This window comes from Choloepus didactylus, chromosome X, assembly GCF_015220235.1.
Source record: "Choloepus didactylus isolate mChoDid1 chromosome X, mChoDid1.pri, whole genome shotgun sequence".
In the NCBI taxonomy this organism is placed as follows: Eukaryota; Metazoa; Chordata; class Mammalia; order Pilosa; family Megalonychidae; genus Choloepus; species Choloepus didactylus.
In genome coordinates this window covers 122,107,484-122,128,008 of record NC_051334.1, presented here as the reverse complement: position 1 = coordinate 122,128,008, position 20,525 = coordinate 122,107,484, and the positions used below count along the sequence as shown (strand labels likewise).

The following is a 20,525-nucleotide window of genomic DNA, read 5'->3' as shown; positions in this document are numbered from 1 at the left end:
CGACTCGCAAATGGGGAGCCAGTGTTATGAGCAGAGCAAATGGAATCTGTTAGAGACTGTTGGGGGTTGCCATCACATCCTCTTAGCTGCTCTCTGGGGCGCCCTTGGAAAGAAGGCAATACATGATTGATGAAGAACTGATTTCTTTTCAGTCGCGGTGGAGGGCGGGGGGAGGGGGTTCCACACCAGGGCATAGATAGCTTTTCTCTACTCAGGCCTCCTCTGTCAATATCTGACTCTCTTGAAGGATAATTGAAACGCTTGTCCATCCTTTGTCAAAGGTGGCCTCACCTTCCACGGATGGGGCTGCCTCCTCTCCAGTTTCCCCCCAGGGTGGGGCCTAGGCCACAAGTGTGAGGCTTTCCATGTGCAATTCCCACCCCCGTTCCACAACTGTCTTCCCCCTCCCCAACACACACCCCACCACCAAAACTTTTTCCTTGCATAAGTATGCAATTTCTTCACATTAATTTTTTATAGCTGGTCTCAAATCCACACACCAGACCCCCCATACTCAATAGAAATGTCACAGTGACTTCAGAAATGTATTTGTCCCCAAGCTAGGACACCCAGACAAGCACACAGCAATGTCCCACAGGTGCTTCCTGTGAGTGTCCAATACATATGGAAGCTGATAAAGATAAAAGAGAATGTCAAGGAAAACTTCCTTTATGCCAGGTACAAAGTTCCTGTCCTCAAGGAAACTCCACTCTAGTTGGCAGAAACAAGCAACTCAATTAAAAGGAACTTTATGTGGTATACTAGAGGGTGGTGAGTGCCAAGGAGGAAAGGAAGGGGTAGGGGACCATTTTTAAATGCTGTGACCAGAGAAGGGCTCACCAAGAAGGTGAATTTTCAGCAAAGCTTGAAAGAATGGTTTACATTTGCTCCTTCCTGGCATCCCAGGACTACTTTTTTTTTTTTTTTTTTTCAATTCTTAGCTTGGGTGTCCCAGGGCCCCAGAGGGAGTGATTATTTGAACTGCAGGCCTGTGTGAAGGAAGGATTTTCTTTATTAATACTCAGGAAAACTGTCTTCCACACTAGAGCCCAGTGGGTGCCAGAGGGTGGCTATTTGGAGACCCTCCCTTTAGAGAGAGAGTACTGTCATTGGTTGAGGACCCCGCCTCTCTGATGACGTCTAAACTCCACCTGCCATCACGTGTGAACCCACAACCTCTTCTCCTGGCTGCATTTGGTTACAGTGGGGGGCTTTCTCCACCTCCTACCCAGGATCCTGTTTTCCAGTGACCTTGGCATTTGTGGTCCCTGGGGATTTCCTTTTTTTTTTTTTTTTTGAAACTCAACTAAACCTTTGAAAGGACATTGACTATATTTTGTACAGTATTTCTAACTTCTTTTTGGTAGGGATTTCACAGGTTATTTATTTCCCATATAGGCAGAGACAAAAGTGAAGACTTAACTGTTTGAATTTTTTAATACAAACATGCTGTGTGTATCACATGCATTTTAAAAAAAGGGGTCAGTGGAAGCTATTTGGTTATCAATGGAAAGTGTTTAAGCAATAAGAATGTGGAAGGAGATGTTTAATTTCCAGAGTGTTACACTCACTAATTGATGCCAAAATGTCTTAATATTAGAAAAAGCTCTTTGTCCTCTAATGTATTTCTGGATGTTTTACAGAATTTGAAAGACATATGTCATGTCCACACGATCTGATATAATGGAAAAATGGTCGTGATTCAGAAACATAAATGGAGGAAACATCAAATAATTTTTAAAAAGATAAAAGTGCATGCCATTTTCATTCTAAATATGGAGAAGATCTGGAGTCTCAAAAAAAACAAAAGGGCCTCTCTGGCCCGCCTTGCTCAGGTGACTGAATGAGAAGTTCAGGCCGCCCTCCCAGCACAGAAGCTTTGAGCAACCAGCAAGAACTGGCAGAAACATCTGTCTCAAAGCTCCTGAAAACAGGTAATGAACTGCTGCACCAGGGCAAGGGCCAAATCAAGATAAAGGCCATGTCAAAGCAGTAGGATCTCAGGGCTCCCTGGCTGGTTCAGCGGGGAACCACTTACACTCCCAGTTGCAGAGGGAGCAGACTAACCCTCATGCGTGCACGGGGAGCAGGTATGACTGGCCCAACCCTGGGTGGTGGCCTGAGGGACTGTCCCTGCCTGTGAAGGCAGCTCACAGCTCACCTGCAAAGGCTTTGGGAGAGGAGTCAGGTGCTACTGGGGCCAGGGCTTGCTGGCTGGGCACACACAGGGCACTGAGCAGGAAGGTGGGAAACTGGTTCCCACAGGATCTAAAAGGCAAATGCATAAAAGGTCATGATAAATCAATGGCTTTGGATTATAATATATAAATAAGGTGGGGGACAGAGGAGTATAGTAACATAGCTTATGTACGCTATTGAAATTAGGTTGGTACTGAAGCAAATGAGATTGTTATAGGTTTAAGATGTTACATTTAAGCCCCAAGGTAACTATAGAGAAAATACTGGTGAATATGCAAACTCATAGAGACAGAATGTAGAGTACAGATTACTAGGGGAGGGTATAGGGGAATGGAGAGTTAATGCAAAATGACTATAGGGTTTCTGTTTGGGTGAAGGGAAACTTTTAATAAAGGATCGTGGGTTGGGTACTGCAACATTGTGAATGTGATTAGTCCCCCTGAATGGTGTGCTTGGGAGGAGTTGGGATGGGAAGATTTATGTTGTATGTATGTGTCCACAATTAATGAAAAAAAAATAAAGATTTAAACTAAAGAGATAATGATAATTAAATGCAATACATGATACTGGGTGGGATCTAAGAATGGAGGAAAAAGGCTCAAAAGGACATTACTGGGAGAAAGAAAATTGGAATATAGGATGCAAGCGTTATATCAATGTTAAATTTCTTGAGCTTGATAACTGCACTTAAGGTGGTTACATAAGTGAATATCCTTGTTCACAGGAAATGTACATAGAAGTAATATGTGTTCAAGGATTATGATATGTACAACCTTTCCTCACATATTCAGAAAATAAATAGGGAAGGAAGGGAGGGAGGGAGGGACGGAAGGAGGATGGATAGGAGGAAGGGAACAAGGGAGGAAGTAAGGGAAAATGAGAAAGTTGGCAACATGTTAAAATTGGTGGATCTGGGTATCTGGGCAGGGGTGTATGTGTGGAGTTTGTATTATTTCTGCAACTCTCCTGGAAGTTTGAAATTATTTAAAATTAAAAATTATAAAAAATAAAAGGAAGTTAATATGTTAGGTTTTGAAATAATGAATGGATATGACTTTTAGGAGTAGCAGCATGGGGTGGTTCTCAGGGTGATGATGGGCTTTGGATTCTAAGACACGTGGGGTTGACTAGTCATTCAACCTTAGGCAAGTTACTAAACTTACTGCACTGCAGTTTCCAAGTGTGAAATAACAAAGCAATATTAACTACCTCACAATGTTCTTGTTAGGAATAAAATTGAGTTTTCTCAACTTCATCATTATTGACATTTGGGGCTGGATCACGGTTCAGCAGGCAAGGATGTCCTCAGCATTGCATGAGGTAAGCAGCATCCTTGGCCTCTGCCCCCTAGACAGATGCCAGTAGCACTACCCCAGTTCTGACGAGAAAAATATCTGCAGTCACTGCCAAATGTCCCCAGTGGGTGTGTGTAGAGAACCCTGTGGATTAATTGAAAGAAAATCAGTAGAGCAGACTTCACTGTGCCTGGTGTGTAACAAGCACAGAATCCACCATCTATTCTAATTGTCACTGGCTAATACAACAGTGTCCTGATCTTTATTATCACAAGTAAGAAGTATGATTGTTTTCACTTTCCTCTTTTCTCCATCCTTCTCATGGGGACAGAAACAACCCGCTGAACCAGGTACTCTGCAAACAGGACACTGCCCTTAAGTCACCAACCTTACTGCCTAGAGGATAAACACACAACCACTGATGAATTCAATAGAAAATACTACTTCAGGACAAAAAACAGATAGCCAATGGGTTGTTCTCATGTGGCTATAAAGCTCTGAATGTCTTACCTTCAGATTGTCATCTTGCCTTTGACATTTCCTAGCTTGAGAAGGTTCTACTTTCATGTTCATCAACTCTTTGGAACCTTAGGCCATCTGTAGGAAACAGACGTCCATCCCATGTCAGGACCCCATTTCAGGGGGTTTGAACCCATTCATTTGTTCAGGAAACAGAGCACGTTCTAGGAACCCAGCACTGGGTTTGGTGGTGCTGATGCGTCGATGGACGTCACACAGTGTGTGCCCTTGTCTGGGAGATGCCATAATGGGGTGACTGCAGCATAATGGAAAGGCACATGACTAGCCCCCCATCCGGTCTAGCATCATCCAGCACAAAGTCAAGTTCAACTCATGAGCAAAATAAACCACCATTTATGTGTCATTATTTTCTAGACAAATATTTTCCTTGTGGCCTGCTGAGAGGTCCAGAGTAATACAGGCTAAGAGTTGGAGAGATTAAGTGGTTGAATGCCATACACAGACGAGGGTCTAACTTGTTCTAAAATCAGTGTTTACTGATTCCTGCTCCTTTGGTCTTTCTCCTAGAGATATACCAGCCTCACTTGTCCCAAATAATCTGTTCACCTGTGTGTCTAAAAGTTTCACCATTGCATTCTCACCTATGTGAATCCATTGCTGAAATACTCATTTTTTTTAAATTAGAGAAGTTGTAGGTTTATAGAAAAGTTCCCATATACCCTCCCTATTATTAACACCTTGCATTAGTGTGGTACATTTGTTACAGTTGATTAAAGAATATTGTAATTGTTATATTAACTGTAGTCCAGGTTTACATCAGGGTTCTCTGTGCTGTACAGTCCTATGGGTTTTTAAAAAGATTTATTCTAGAAACATATATGCAACCTAAAATTGCCTCTTTTAATCCCATTCAAATATATAATTCAGTGGTGTTAATTATGTTCACGACCTTGTGGTACCATCACCACCACATGCTACTCCAACTTTTCCATCGCCCCAAATAGAAGCTGAACAATTCATTACTCGCAGAGCACTATGTTAGCCCTTTAGTCTGCATTTGCCTTAGTTGTGTTTTCATGTATATTCCTGCATCCTAGAAAAAACTAGGGATCTGAAAGAAATGAGAAAAAAGGATGGGTCCATTTTCAACAGAGGCAGCAACTTGAGAAAGACTAGTCACGGGATGTTCTCAAAGGAAGGTAGGATTGGCTCGGTCCCCAGGGTGGGGATTCTGGGTTGACAGGAGACAGCATGGAGGAAGTGGGTGTTTGGGGTGGGGAGAAGAGGCACTGAAAAGGGGGTGGGGAAGATGACAAGGGCTGGCCTTCCACTGCACAATTGAATGAACTTGATAGTCTCAGCCATGCAAATAAGGAAGCATAGAAATACCTAATCCTCTTATGTATTAGCTCTCTCTTTCAATCTCTTTCACACTCATACACACACACACCAGTTGGACTGCCTTCCTCCCATGTGGTTGCCAAATCCTCCCCCAGCTGAGTCAGCGTGCCAAACTAAGAATGACAGCCTGCTGTGTGGACACGCCCCCTTTGTTAGAGAAAGGGATGGTCCATGGGCCACAGTTAAGTGGCCTGGCTACTACCTGAGAAAATATGATTATTCTGGGCATTTTTTATAAGAAAAATTACCTAAAATTACTTTTGGATAACTGAATTGGACAGTTATATAGCAAAAACTATTTAAATATTTGATATAAAAATATTCTAGCTACCACTTTATTGGCATTACAGAAACTGGATCTATTTAGTGCTTGAAACAAATCAGGAATTGTATAGCAAAGGGCCAGGTCTTGTTTGCAGGTATTTCCAAGCTACAAAGATGAATTCTCCATTGGTAGAAAGCACGTGGACTTCTACAAAGACGATGTTTCCTTAAACTCTCTTGAAATTGCTTTTGGAGAATCATATGATTCCACTAAATTTACTCTTTCAGTGTGCCTGACACTTGCCCTGTTTGCTGGGGATTAAATGGTGAACAAGATAAACACAGCCTCTGCTTAAAGCTCACATTTCCATGGTAGGAGGCAGACAATAGACAAGCAAGCAAATAAGTAAACACACAGGGTGCCAGTTTGAATGTATTATGTCCCCCAGAAAAAGCCATATTCTTTGATGCAATCTTGTGGGGCAAACATACTAGTGGGGATTAAGTTGGAATGTTTGGATTAGGTTGTTTGCATGCAAGTGCACCCCACCCAACTATGGGTGATGACTCTGATTGGATAATTTCCATGGAGGTGTTACCCCACCCATTCAGGATGGGTCTAAATTAAATCACTGGAGCCATATAAATGAGCTGACAAACAGAAGGAACTCAGTGCAGCTGAGAGTGACATTTTGAAGAGGAGCTACAGCCAAGAGGGACACTTTGAAGAATGCACAGGAGCTGAGAGAAGCTGCAGATGAGAGACAGTTTGAAGATGGCTGTTGTAAGCAGACTCTTGCTCTGGAGAAGCTAAGAGAGGACAAACACCCCAAGAGCAACTAAGAGTGACATTTTTTGAGGAATTGCAGCCTAGAGAGGAACATCCTGGGAGAAAGCCATTTTGAAACCAGAACTTTGGAGCAAATGCCAGCCACATGCCTTCCCAGCTAACAGAGGTTTTCCGGATACCATTGGCCATACTCCAGTGAAAGTACCCAATTGTTGATGCCTTATCTTGGACACTTTATGGCCTTAAGACTGTAACTTTGTAACCAAGTAAACCCCCTTTATAAAAGCCAATCCGTTTCTGATGTTTTGCATTCCAGCAGCATTAGCAAACTAGAACACACAGTTACAGATTATAACAGATTCTCAGAGGAACATCATCATGACATAACGATTACTTGACAGAGGTCACACCAAATGTAGAGACCCTGAAATAGGATAGAGCTTGTTATGATAAAGAAAACCAGAACAAAGTCCAATGCGATTCCAAACATCCCTTAAATATGTATCTCTGATGAAGGGCTTGCCAGAAAATAATTCCACCCACCTTATTTTCCTATTCCTGTGTGTTTATTGTAGAGTGCTGGGCACTATCTACAAAAGGTCACTTTGTTGAGTGTTGGAAGTAGGTTTTCCAAAGTAAGTAAGGCATAGCTTTTACTTTCTAAGAGTTTGCAATAAGTGCCAATTAATGGCAATGTATGGAAGTGAAAGGATCACATAGATGAAGCATGAGAAGGAGAGCAACTCACGTTGGTGTTGCAAATCAGTATGTTTGTATTTATGTCTCTGAATGTAAAATACTTAGAATATTTCCTGGAGCTTGTACAAATTACTAAGACAATGATGATCATGGTGATGATAAATTTTCATGTTTCTGATAATGGTACAGAAATGTGACTGACAGAAAGATGCCAAAATTCACAGTAGAGGATTTAAAGCTTCTCTAATTGCTTTTCAGTTCAGGGTAAGGTATAGTGAGTACATTCTGCCCTGTCTATCCCATTCAGTGGGGCAAAAAACTCTGGACAGAATGCACAAGAATGAATGCAACTGCTAACTGAGCACTATGAAAAGGAAATGTTTAGCAGGCAGATTATGGACACAAAACAGAACTCAAAATACTACCATTCTTGCTTTCTGGAGATTCTCACTTTTTGTTTCTTGTTTTTATCTCCTGACATGGACCCAAAGGCAGCACACAGGTATACAAAGAGAGACTAAAAGGGGGGCATGGACAGTGTGGGCAGATTGCAGCAAGAAGGGAGCTCAAGAAGGGACCTCACAATGTTTTTGTGTATGGAGTGCTTGGATCTTCAGTGAGTCAACACTGAGCAGGATACCAAAGGTTTCTGCAAACTGAACTAAAGGGTGGGCTACCACTGAGGTCTTGGACTGGGTTGTGGGTGCCACACAGATGGGAAAGAGCCAAACAGCACAGTAAAGGCATTGAAACCTGAACTGAAAGTGGAACCATAGGCCACAGAAGGTGGATAAGAAGTTGTGGCCTGAACCTAACCAGGACAGTTGTCTGCTTTTAATCTCCATAGGATTTAAACAAGACCCAGATTCTCACAACAAAATATCCACCATATCTAGGTTACAATACAAAAGCTCTTGACATGTAAAGAATCAGGAATTCTAACCAACTGTCAAGGAAAAAGACAATCAAGAGACAATAAGCCCATGATAAGGAAGGTGTTGTGATTATTAGACAAAGACTTTAAAGCAGCTTTTTTAACCATGCTCTAAGAAGGAAGGGTGAACCTTCTTGAAATGAATGGAAAGCTAGAAAACAACAGCTGAGAAACAGAAGCAATAAAAAAGAACCAAGAGGAAATTTTAGAACTGAAAAATGCAATAGCTGAAATTTAAAAATTCACTGGATAGACTCCGTAACAGTATGGAGATGACAAAGGAAAGAATCAGTGAACTTAAAAATAATGAGGAACCACGCCCCATACAGCCATCTTCCTGGTGGGCTGGGAATGCTCCTGCCCAGCGCCACAGCCCAGAGCTGTGCCGCAAAACCCAGTGCAGCAGGAAGTGTTTCCTGCACCACGCACACACACCTCAATATCTGGCATGGATGATGGCCTTTTGCACACCCGCAGCTAATTGTCCCAGAGCTAGGAAGGCAGAGGTGTATGGGGAAATTAACATGCCCCATACAGCCATCCTTTCAGTGGGCTGGGAACACCGCTACACAGCCCCATGGCCCAGAACTTCCCTTGGGGGACTGCACTCACCTGTGACATAGCACAGTCTTCCCTCAGCAGAGGCCATAGGAGGGCATGGCTTGGAAGAGGGACCCACTCAGAAGTCCCAGGGACCATACACCAATACCAGGGATTTATGGGTTAGCAGCAGAGAAAAACTGTGGTGAGACTGAACCAAAGGTTTAGACTCCTGCAACAGCTTTAAATGTCCAGGAAAACCTGGGAGTTTTGATTATTAAAGCCTCCCTCCCTTCCTAACCACTCAGACACACGCCCCACTTTCAGGGCGGGCAGCACCAACTACACACGGAAACTTGGTGCACCAGTTGGACCCCCACAAGATTCAGACCCCTACTCACCACAAAGACAAAGTTGGGGAGAACTGGCTTGAGGGGAATAAGTGGCTCATGGATGCCATCTGCTGGTTAGTCAGAGAAAGTGTACTCCACCAAGCTGTAGACCTGACAAATTAGAGATAAGTGTTTGAATCAGTCTGCATATCCTAAAAGAACTCTGTCAAGATAAGCAAAAGCCATGAGGAGAAAAACAACAGAAAATTTTAAAGCATATATAAAAACCAGAAGATATGGATAACCCAAACCCAAACACCCAAATCACAAGATCAGACGAGACACAGTACTTGGAGCAGTTAATCAAGGAACGAAAGACAAACAATGAGACCATGTCACAGGATATAAAGGACATGAAGAAGAGCATGACATAGTATATAAAGGACATGAAGAAGACCCTAGCAGAGCATAAAGAAGAAATTGCAAGAGTAAATAAAAAATAGACGATCTTATAGAAATAAACTGTCACCCAAATTAACAAGATTCTGGATACTCAGAGTACTAGATTAGAGGAAGTTGAACAGTGAATCAGTGGCCTCAAAGAAGACAGAATGGAAAGTGAAAGAACAAAAGAAAGAATGGGGAAAAAATTGAAAAAATTGAAATGGACCTCAGGGATATGATGGAAAATATAAAATGCCCAAATATAAGAGTCATTGGTGTTCCAGAAGGGGAAGAGAAAGGTAAAGGTCTAGGAAGAGTATTCAAAGAAATTGTTAGGGAAAACTTCACAAACCTTCTAAACATAAATACACAAATCATAAATGCCCAATGAACTTCAAACAGAATAAATCCAAATAAACCCACTCTGAGACATATTCTGATCAGATTGTCAAATGCTGAAGAGAAGGAGCAAGTTCTGAAAGCAGCAGGAGAAAAGCAATTCACCACTTACAAAGGAAACAGCATAAGACTAAGCAGTGATTATTCAGCAGCCACCATGGAGGAGAGAAGGCAGTGGCATGACATATTTAAAATACTGAGAAAAATTGCCAGCCAAGAATTCTTTATCCAGAAAAGCTCTCCTTCAAATTTGAAGGAGAGCTTAAATTTTTCACAAACAAATGTTGAGAGAATTTTCTAACAAGAGACCTGCCCTACTTGAGATATTAAAGGGAGCCCTACTGACAAAGAAACAAAGAAAGGAGAGAGAGCTGTGGAGAAAGGTTCAGTACTAAAGAGATTCAATATTGGTTCATTAAAGAACAATAAGAGAGAGGGGAAAAATACATCTGACAAACATAAACCAAAGGATAGGATGGCTGATTCAAGAAATGCCTTCACGGTTATAACGTTGAATGTAAATGGATTAAACTCCCCAATTAAAAGATATACATTGGCAGAATGGATCAAAAAATATGAACCATCACTATGTTGCATACAAAAGATTTATCTTAGACACAGGGCCACAAAGAAATTGAAAGTGAAAGGATGGAAAAAATATTTCATGCAAGCTACAGCCAAAAGAAAGCAGGAGTAGCACTATTAATATCAGATAAAATAGACTTTAAATGCAAAGATGTTATGAGAGACAAAGAAGGCCACTATATAGTAATAAAAGGGGCAATTCAACAAGAAGAAATAACAATCATGAAAGTTTATGCACCCAATCAAGGTGCCCCAAAATACATGAGACAAACATTGGCATAACTAAAGGAAGCAATAGATAGTTCCACAATAATTGTGGGAGACTTCAACACATCACTCTCTCCTATAGATACATCAACCAGACAGAAGACCAATAAAGAAATTGAAAACCTAAACAATCTGATAAATGAATTGGAATTAACAGACGTATATAGAACATTACATCCCAAATCACCAGGATACACATTCTTCTCTAGTGCTCACGGGACTTTCTGCAGAATAGATCAGATGCTGGGACATAAAACAAGGCTCAATAAATTTTTAAAAAATTGAAATTATTCAAATCACACTCTCTGATCACAATGGAATACAATTAGAAGTCAATAACCATCAGAGACTTAGAAAATTCAAAAATACCTAGAGGTTAAACAACACACACCTAAACAATCAGTGGGTTAAAGGAGAAATAGCAAGAAAAATTGCTAAATATATACAGATGAATGAAAATGAGAACACAACATATCATAACCTATGGGATGCAACAAAAGCATATTGAGGGGGAAATTTATAGCTTTAAATGCATACATTAAAAAGGAAGAAAGAGCTAAAATCGAAGAAGTAATGGAGCAACTGAAGAAGCTAGAAAAGGAACAGCAAACTAATCCTAAACCAAGTAGAAGAAAAGAAATAACAAGGATTAAAGAAGAATAAATGACATAGAGAACAAAAAAACAATGAGAGAATAAATAACACCAAAAGTTGGTTCTTTGAGAAGATCAACAAGATTGACAAGCCCCTAGCTAGACTGACAAAACCAAAAGAGAGAAGACCCAAATAAACAAAACAATGGATGAGAGAGGCGACATTACTGTGGATCCTGAAGAAATTTAAAAAATCATAAGAGGATACTATGAACAACTGTATGCCAACAAACAACATAATGTAGAGGAAATAGACAATTTCCTGGAAACACCTGAACAACCTAGACCTCAACTAATCACAAGCAAAGAGACCCAATCAGTCATCAAAAAGCTTCCCACAAATAAATGTCCAGGGCCAGATGGCTTCACAGGGGAATTCTACCAAACTTTCCAAAAAGAACTGACACCAATTTTACTTACACTCTTTCAAAACATTGAAGAAAATGGAACACTATCTATAACACATTTAATGACGCTAATGTCAATCTAATACGAAAACCAGGCAAAGATGCTACAAGAAAGGAAAACTACAGGCCAATTTCTCTAATGAATATAGATGCAAAAATTCTCAAAATACTTGCAAATCGAATCCAAACGTACATAAAAAAAAATCATACACCATGAAGAAGTGGGGGTTCATTCCAGGCATGCAAGGATGGTTCAACATAAGAAAATCAATCAACGTATTACAACACATTAACAAATCAAAAGAGAAAAATCAAATGATCATCTCAATAGATGCTGAAAAAGCATTCGACAAAATCCAGCATCCCTTTTTGATAAAAACACTTCAAAAGGTAGGAATTGAAGGAAACTTCCTCAATATGATAAAGAGCATATATGAAAAACCCACAGCCATCAAAGTACTCAATGGTGAGAGACTGAAAGCCTTCCCTCTAAGATCAGGAATGAGACAAGGATGCCCGCTGTCACCTCTGTTATTCAACATTGTGCTAGAAGTGCTAGCCAGGGCAATCCGGCAAGACAAAGAAATAAAAGGCATCCAAATTGGAAAGGAAAAAGTAAAATTGTCATTATTTGCAGATGGTATGATCTTTTATCTGGAAAACTCTGAGAAATCGATGACACAGCTAGTAGAGCTAATAAATTTAGCAAAGTAGCGGGAGACAAGATTAATGCACATAAGTCAGTAATGTTTCTATATGCTAGAAACGAACAAAGTGAAAAGACACTCAAGAAAAAGATACCATTTTCAATAGCAACTAAAACAATCATGTACCTAGGAATAAACTTAACCAAAGATGTAAAAGACCTATACAAAGAAAACTACATAACTCTACTAAAAGAATAGAAAGGGACCTAAAAGGATGGAAAAATATTCAATGTTCATGGATAGGAAGGTTAAATGTCATTGAGATGTCAGTTCTACCCAAACGCATCTACAGATTCAATGCAATCCCTACCAAAATTCCAACAATCTTGGAAAAGCTAGCTATCAAATTTATTTGGAAGGGGAAGATGCCTCGAATTGCTAAAAACACTCTAAAAAAGAAAAACGAAGCGGGAAGACTTACACTCCCTGACTTTGAAGCTTATTATAAAGCCACAGTAGTCAAAACAGCATGGTTCTGGCAGAAAGATAAGACATATTGATCAATGGAATCAAATTGAGAATTCGGATACAGACCCCCAGATCTACTGTCGACTGATATTTGATGAGGCCCCGAAAACCACTGAACTGGGACATAACAGTCTTTTCAACAAATGGGGCTTGGAGAGTTGGATATCTATAGCCAAAAGAATGAAGGAGGACCTGTACCTCACACCCTACACAAAAATTAACTCAAAATGGGTTAAAGACCTCAACATAAGAGATGGTACCATAAAACTCCTAGAAGATAATGTAGGGAAACATCTTCGAGACCTTGTATTAGGCAGTAACTTCCTAGACCTTATACCCAAAGCACAAGCAACAAAAGGAAAAATAGATAAATGGGAACTCCTCAAACTTATAAGTTTCTATACCTCAAAGGAATTTGTCAAAAAGGTAAAGAGGCAGCCAACTCAATGGGAAAAAATTTTGGAAACCATGTATCTGATAAAAGACTGATATCTTACGTATGTAAAGAAATCATACAAGTCAATGACAATAGTACAAACAGCCCAATTATAAAATGGGCAAAAGATATGAAAAGACAGTTCTCTGAAGAGGAAATACAAATGGCCAAAAAGCACATTAAAAAATGTTCAGCTTCACTATATATTAGAGAGACGCAAATTAAGACCACACTGAGATACCATCTCACACCAATTAGAATGGCTGCCATTAAACAAACAGGAAACTACAAATGCTGGAGGGGATGTGGAGAAATTGGAACTCTTATTCATTGTTGGTGGGACTGTATAATGGTTCAGCCACTCTGGAAGTCAGTCTGGCAGTTCCTTAGAAAACTAGATATAGAGTTACCATTCGATCCAGCGATTGCACTTCTCGGTATATACCCGGAAGATCGGAAAGCAGTGACACGAACAGATATCCGCACGCCAATGTTCATAGCAGCATTATTCACAATTGCCAAGAGATGGAAACAACCCAAATGTCCTTCAACAGATGAGTGGATAAATAAAATGCGGTATATATACACACGATGTGATACTACACGACATTAAGAAGGAATGATGTTGTGAAACATATGACAACATGGATGAACCTTGAAGACATAATGCTGAGCGAAATAAGCCAGGCACAAAATAGAAATATTATATGCTACCACTAATGTGAACATTGAAAAATGTAAAATAAATCGTTTATAAAGTAGAATGTAGGGGACCTAGCAATAGATAGCAATTAGTGAAGTGGGAATGATAAACTAATAAGAACAGATAAGTTATCTTGGGTAAATTTAACACCCTGGGAATGCTCAGGAATGACTATGGTTTGTTAATTCTGGTGGGTATGGTAGGAACAAGTTCACAGAAATGTTATCTTAGGTTATCTTTCTTATTCCTTTGCTGGGTTATAGTCTGTGTATTTTCTTGGAGTAGCGTAGGAACATGTTGGAAGTAATATGGTTATTTTAGGTTAGTTTGTTTTTTCTTATTCCTTTGTTTTGGTTCATTTGAATTTTTTTCATTGTATGTTTTTAAAATTTTTTGATATAGTTAATAGTTAATTAAAAAAAAAAGAAAAAAAAAAAGGGACACAGCTTCTGGAAATGAGCCAGACCCTGGCACTGAGAGATTGAGAATGCCTTTTTGACCAAAAGGGGGAAAAGAAAGGCAACAAAATAAGGTTTCAGTGGCTAAGAGAATTCAGAGTCGAGAGGCTGACCTGGAGGTTACTCCCATACAAACTTTACCTAGATATGCCAAATGGCCACAGTATGATAAGCCCGAGTCTACAGTAGTCCCCAAAACCCTCCAGAATACCCAGATCCCTATCTGAGACTCTATAAAAGTTTTACCCACTAAGTTTATGCTTTAGAAACTTAAATCGTCCAGAGAACTCCTATGCCAGCTAAGTCCCAAAGCCCAGAGGTAATAGCCTCTTCAAGAACATCAACCAGTTGTGTCCCCTTTTCTCATAATGATGACACCCCTTTTCACCAGGAACAGGTTAGGGTGGTCACGGCCTAGACATCCCTGAAGATCGGGAAAGTGATTAAACTAGAGGAAGAGGCTGCAGCAGACAACATGGAATTTAACAAAGGATTATGAACACTGAATCTCTATATAATTTTCTTTTTCTTAGCTACTTGGGTACTAGAATAGCTAGAAGAAAGGAACTGAAATGATAGAACTGTAACCCATAACATTCTTGGAAATTTGGTATATAGCTAATTGTTAAATTGTAATTTGAAAGTTATCACCTTTTTGCATATATGTTATATTTCACAATAAGGAAATAACTGAAACTGTGGAACTGTAACCATAAGATTCTTTGAAATTTGCTCTCTAACCACTTGTTAAATTGCACTTGGGAAGTTATCACTTCTACGTAAATATGTTATATTCCACAATAAAAAAAACACTAAAAAATAATAAATACAATCAAAATTATTCAATCTGAACCTCAGAGAAAAATGATTGGAAAAAAATGGCCTCAGGAACCTGTGGGAAATATCAAAAGGTCTGACATTTGTGCCATCGGAGTCTCAGAAGGAAAGAAAAAAATGTGATGTGGAAAAATATATTTGGCAGAATACATAAAATTACAGATGCAAGAAGCTCAGCAAAACCCCAATAGGTTTACTTTAAAGAAAGTCATTCCCAGACACATTTTAATAAAACTGTTACAAACCAAAGACAAAGAATAAATCTTAAATCAGCAGAGGAAAAGGACACATTACACATAGGGAAAGAAGGACTCGAATGACTGTGACTCTCTTATCAGAAATCACAGAGATGGGATGGCAGTGGGACATTTCAAGTGTTAACACCAACAGCAAAACTGTCATTTCAGAATTCTATATCCAGTAAAAATATTCTAAATGAATAAATGTGAATAAAGATGTTTTCAGATGAAAGAAAACTAAGATTTTTTTACCTGCAGACCTGCTGTAAAAGAAATGCCAAAGGAAATTCTGACAGCAGGAAAATGACAGCAGAAGAAAAGTTGGAATGTCAGGAAAGAAGGAAGACTAACAGAAATGGTAAGTATTTGAGTTGCTATCATAACTATTTTAAGGTCCTTAAAATATTTATGATTGTTGAAAGCAAACCTTATAACATTATCTAGTGGGATTTACAATGTACTGGATGTAATACATATAACATCTATAACAAAAAGAGGGGAAAATTGAGGGACTGATAAGATTTTTATATTCTACTTGAAGTGGACTGAGAAAAGATAAGTATGTATATTTAGCAGCCACCAAAAAACTACACAAAGAGATACATTCAGAAGCCCAAGGGATAAATTAAAATGGAAGATTATAAAATATTCAAATAATTAAAAAGAAGGCAGAAAAGGGGTAAAAGAGAAACGAAAAACAGAAGAGGCAAACAGAAAACAAACCCCTTCTTGTTCTGGAGAACCATGAGATTTCCATCAGGCAGCATCACCATGCCTTTCTTTGGCACTATTATGGTAAATGTGAATGGTTCTATTAGAAGTCTGTCTTTAGGAAAATAGTTTACTTGCTATCATCTGCATCCCTCTAAAACATTTCCTAGAGCTTACTTATCATGTGGAATAGCTCATTATAAAAAAGATAGCAAGGATTCATGGAGAATGCTGAAAAAGATTAAGTTCTAAAATGTTAGACCAACTAGGAAAAGGTAAATGGATTGAGCATTTATTTATGACAGGAAAATAAATGATATCAGGAAAAATTTATGAATTTGTTGAAAAGAGTCTAATTAAAAATAAAAACATATATATATATATATATATTTTTTTTTTATAACAGGTTAAGTTGCCATTGGACACTGTGAAACCTTGGAAAGCCGTAAATACAGAAGAGACATTTGTTTGTCCTAAATGGACTAGGTGTTAGCTCTGATTAAAATTTCATAAGTACTTGGGTTTAAATGCTAACATTTTAATGAACTGTTTGAAATGATGAAATAGCAAATAAAAGGGGGAAATACTCTCTCTACTATATTGAAATATAAGCAGCAGCTTTTTGAGGAAATGGCAAAGAAATGAAGCAATGAAATGCTTAGAGCATTTGGACTGGCTTTGAAGAAAAATGGGCTGTATTCCATGACCTTTCTAGGCTGGCCTGACGTGAAATTGTAAGCAAAAAGCCTTGGCAGTCTCCCCAGGGATGCTGAATGGCCTGAAAATATGCTCCCATAATGAGAGGGGCTTTTAACAATCTTCTCTCTGGAGTTGCTGATTATCCCCAAATGAATTTGGGGGAAATTATTTTGCACTCAAAAATTTCTGCCTTGGAAAGAAAAATTATATTTTTTGGATAAAAGCATTTTCAACTCATTTGCTTGCCTGGGTAGGCCAGGCTGTCTGAAAGCAGCTGAGTACAATGACGATACGGTCTAGGGATGAGTCAAGCCCTTGGCTGGGATCAAACTAAGGAAAATGAAAGGCTTTCTGTTTTAGGCAAATATTTGTCGAGAAGTTACTCAATTTTTGCAAGCTTCTGCTGAAGGGAAAATATCACTTAAACCCTATCACTCTAATGATCTCATCACAATATAAAGCTTCTAAGTAATGTTCTGGCTCTTTGGAATAGACCAGGGAGATTAAAATGACCTGAAAGCATAAACTCATTTTAGCTTGAATGTGCCTTTTATCATTCTATTGAAATGTGGTTAAAGGTCACTGGCAGCTCAGCCAGATTCCCAAATTAACTTCACTGCGAAATTTCATAACAATATGAAGGAAGAGGGGACCCTCTTCACTTTTCAGGATGTTGGTTGAATTGATCTTTGTGGAATGAACCATTAAAGCAAAACAATGACTCTTTTGAAGAGTTTGTTTCCTATTTCCCCAGTACCACTGGCTTCATGGGAGAATGGATGCCATTTGCTGTACAAGATCTTGTAAAATTGCAGGGTATTGAAGATTAAATGTACGGCCCAGAATAAGAGACAGAGCAAACCATAGCTTCTCTGATTCAGCTCGATTTTTAAATTAGAGCAAATCAGGGTTTAGATCATTATGCATTTCTCAATGTTTTGCAAAGAAACCTTAATAAGCACTTCTTTAGCATGCCCTACTTTCAGAACAAATGAGGAGTCTTAGTTTTCCATTCTCTCTTTGTTCTTAGATGCAGGAAACCGATCCCCGCAGAACCATCTCTCATCACTGGCCAGTTTTGGGTCAGAAGCAAGAATTTGGAGAGCTATGCGAGTCCGTAATTCATTGTCCCTCTTTGCCAAATTAGAGCCTGAGGACAGATGAACTTGCAGGACACTCCTGAATCCCAGAGTCTTCCAGCCATATTCCTACTCCTTGGGCTGATACATGACACTGTACAATAGAATAACTGAATGTCTGGAACACAGTTTTGTGGTTGTTTATAATTCTTTTCAATCTGCAAATCCTTGGGATTTAGTACAGTGATGGTCTAGCCACAGCATAGCATATACATGGCATAGTATGTAATTCTCAAACTAGTTTAACAGGGGACATGACCGACTGGCTACCTAGCCATGTGGTGACCTGTTCTAGTTTGCTAATGCTGCCAGGATGCAAAACACCAGAGATGGATTGGCTTTTATAAAAGGTGGTTTATTTAGGTACACAGTTATAGTCCTAAGGCCATAAAGTGTCCAAGGTAACACATCAGCAATCGGGTACCTTCACTGGAGGATGGCCAATGGTGTCCAGAAAACCTCTGTTAGCTGGGAAGGCACGTGGCTGGCATCTGCTCCAAAGTTCTGGTTTCAAAATGGCTTTCTCCAAGGACGTTCCTCTCTAGGCTGCAGTTCCTCAAAAATGTCACTCTTAGTTGCTCTTGGGGTGTTTGTCCTCTCTCAGCTTCTCCAGAGCGAGTCTGCTTTCAATGGCCATCTTCATACTGTCTCTCATCTGCAGCTCCTGTGCTTTCTTCAAAGTGTCCCTCTTTGCTGTAGCTCCTCTTCAAAATGTTACTCACAGCTGCATTGAGTTCCTTCTGTTTATCAGCTTATTTATATGGCTCCACTGATCAAGGCCCACCCTGAATGGGTGGGGCCACACCTCCATGGAAATATCTTGTCAGAGTTATCACCCACAGTTGGGTGGGGCTTATTTCCATGCAAACAACCTAATCCAAATGTTCCAACTTAATCCCCACCAATATGTCTGCCCCACAAGGTTGCATCAAAGAATATGGCTTTTTCGGGGGACACAATATATTCAAACTGGCACATGACCTGAAGTAGAAACTGGTCACCCAACCTGTGGAGAAGCAGCACAGAGGAGAGGCCAGGAATGTGGGCTCTAAAGGCAGAATGAAGTGGGTTCGAGTGCCAGCACCTCCACTTATTAGTGTGGATCTGGGGGCATAAACCACCTTTTCACACCTCAATTTCTCCATCTGTGATAGTATCCATTTTATAAGTTTGCTATGGGATCAAATGCGTATCTGTAAACTGTGTAGAACAGTCCCTGGCATAAGGAAAGCCTTGTATATGCGTTTATTAAATTAAGTGATTCCAAAGGCAGGCAGCACCTCTTTCGCTCTGAAAGTGTTGGTTAAGGCAATTCAAATTGCATGTGTATGTGTGTTATACTCCACATATGGACCTTATTTTTATATGTTATGGTGAAGCAAGGGGGAAATTTTTTCTGAATTTTGAAATTAAGTATAACTGAAAAGGTAAACTCTTTTGACAATAATTATTATAATACTAGTTACTGCAGATTATTCAGTACACTTTGCATATATTAACATGTCTAATTATCAAGCCAATCTTATGAGGTAGACAATATTATCGACTCTATTTAATGACACGGTAATGAGCCATTATTGACTCCCATTTTCAAAAGTGTAGAAGCATATAAGCCAGCAGCAGCCCATAGCATATAGCTTGATAATTGGGATTTAACGACATGAAGGGTTTCACTGACAGAATTATCCACTGCATTTAAAAACAATTGTTTAAATAACTGGTAAATATCATCATATAAGGTATCACTGAACTTTGCAAATGCTGATTACATAAACTTAAAGATCCACAGAATTGCTTTGTCTGACTCTGGTTCCAGAGTTTTATTCTTTTACACAATTGTGGTCTATTGAGATTGCATTGGATTTCCCTCTGACCTGTCACCTGGGAAAGTGCTCTTGAGAAAATCTGAATTTACAGTGGTCATTTTGATGTCCTGGAAGGTGATGGAAACTCTTTGTCCACCATTAGTTTTGTTCTGGGTTCCGACAGGCCTGGGTTGAGGGGAAGTGTGAGGGATTATTAATTTTCTGAAGTGAATAAAAGATAGCCACGGATTCCATGCAGCCCTTTCATCAAGAGGTAGACTCTGTTTCTGCCCCTGTGAATTCGGAGTGGCTTGTTTTGGCCAATAGAATGGGGTGTTGTATACTTTCTAGGCCAGACTTTGAGAGGCTTGGCAGCTTCTGTTCTGGCTGTCTCGGAATCCCGTAGCTGACCATTTTAGCATCTCAGCTATGGTTCTGGACCTTTGAGTGGGGTCATCGTAGAACACAGAGCCCATGATTGCAGCCACATGAGTGAACACAGGAAAGACCAGCAGAACTACACAGTCAACCCATGGAATCACGAGAAGCAGTAAGTCGCTGTTGCTCCAAGCCCCTAATATCGGGGAGGTTTGTTACATTATGCATTGGCAACTAATTGACCCACTTCTGAGTC

At 39.6% G+C, this 20,525-nt stretch overlaps 1 long non-coding RNA gene across 1 annotated transcript; it reads left to right on the top strand.

The window, feature by feature from the left end:
• The first annotated feature begins 1,801 nt into the window (after positions 1-1,801).
• On the top strand, positions 1,802-16,780 carry LOC119522718. The gene is made up of 3 exons (XR_005214512.1): positions 1,802-1,934; positions 15,796-15,895; positions 16,655-16,780. It is a non-coding gene; the product is annotated as an uncharacterized LOC119522718 (long non-coding RNA).
• The last annotated feature ends 3,745 nt before the right edge of the window (positions 16,781-20,525 follow it).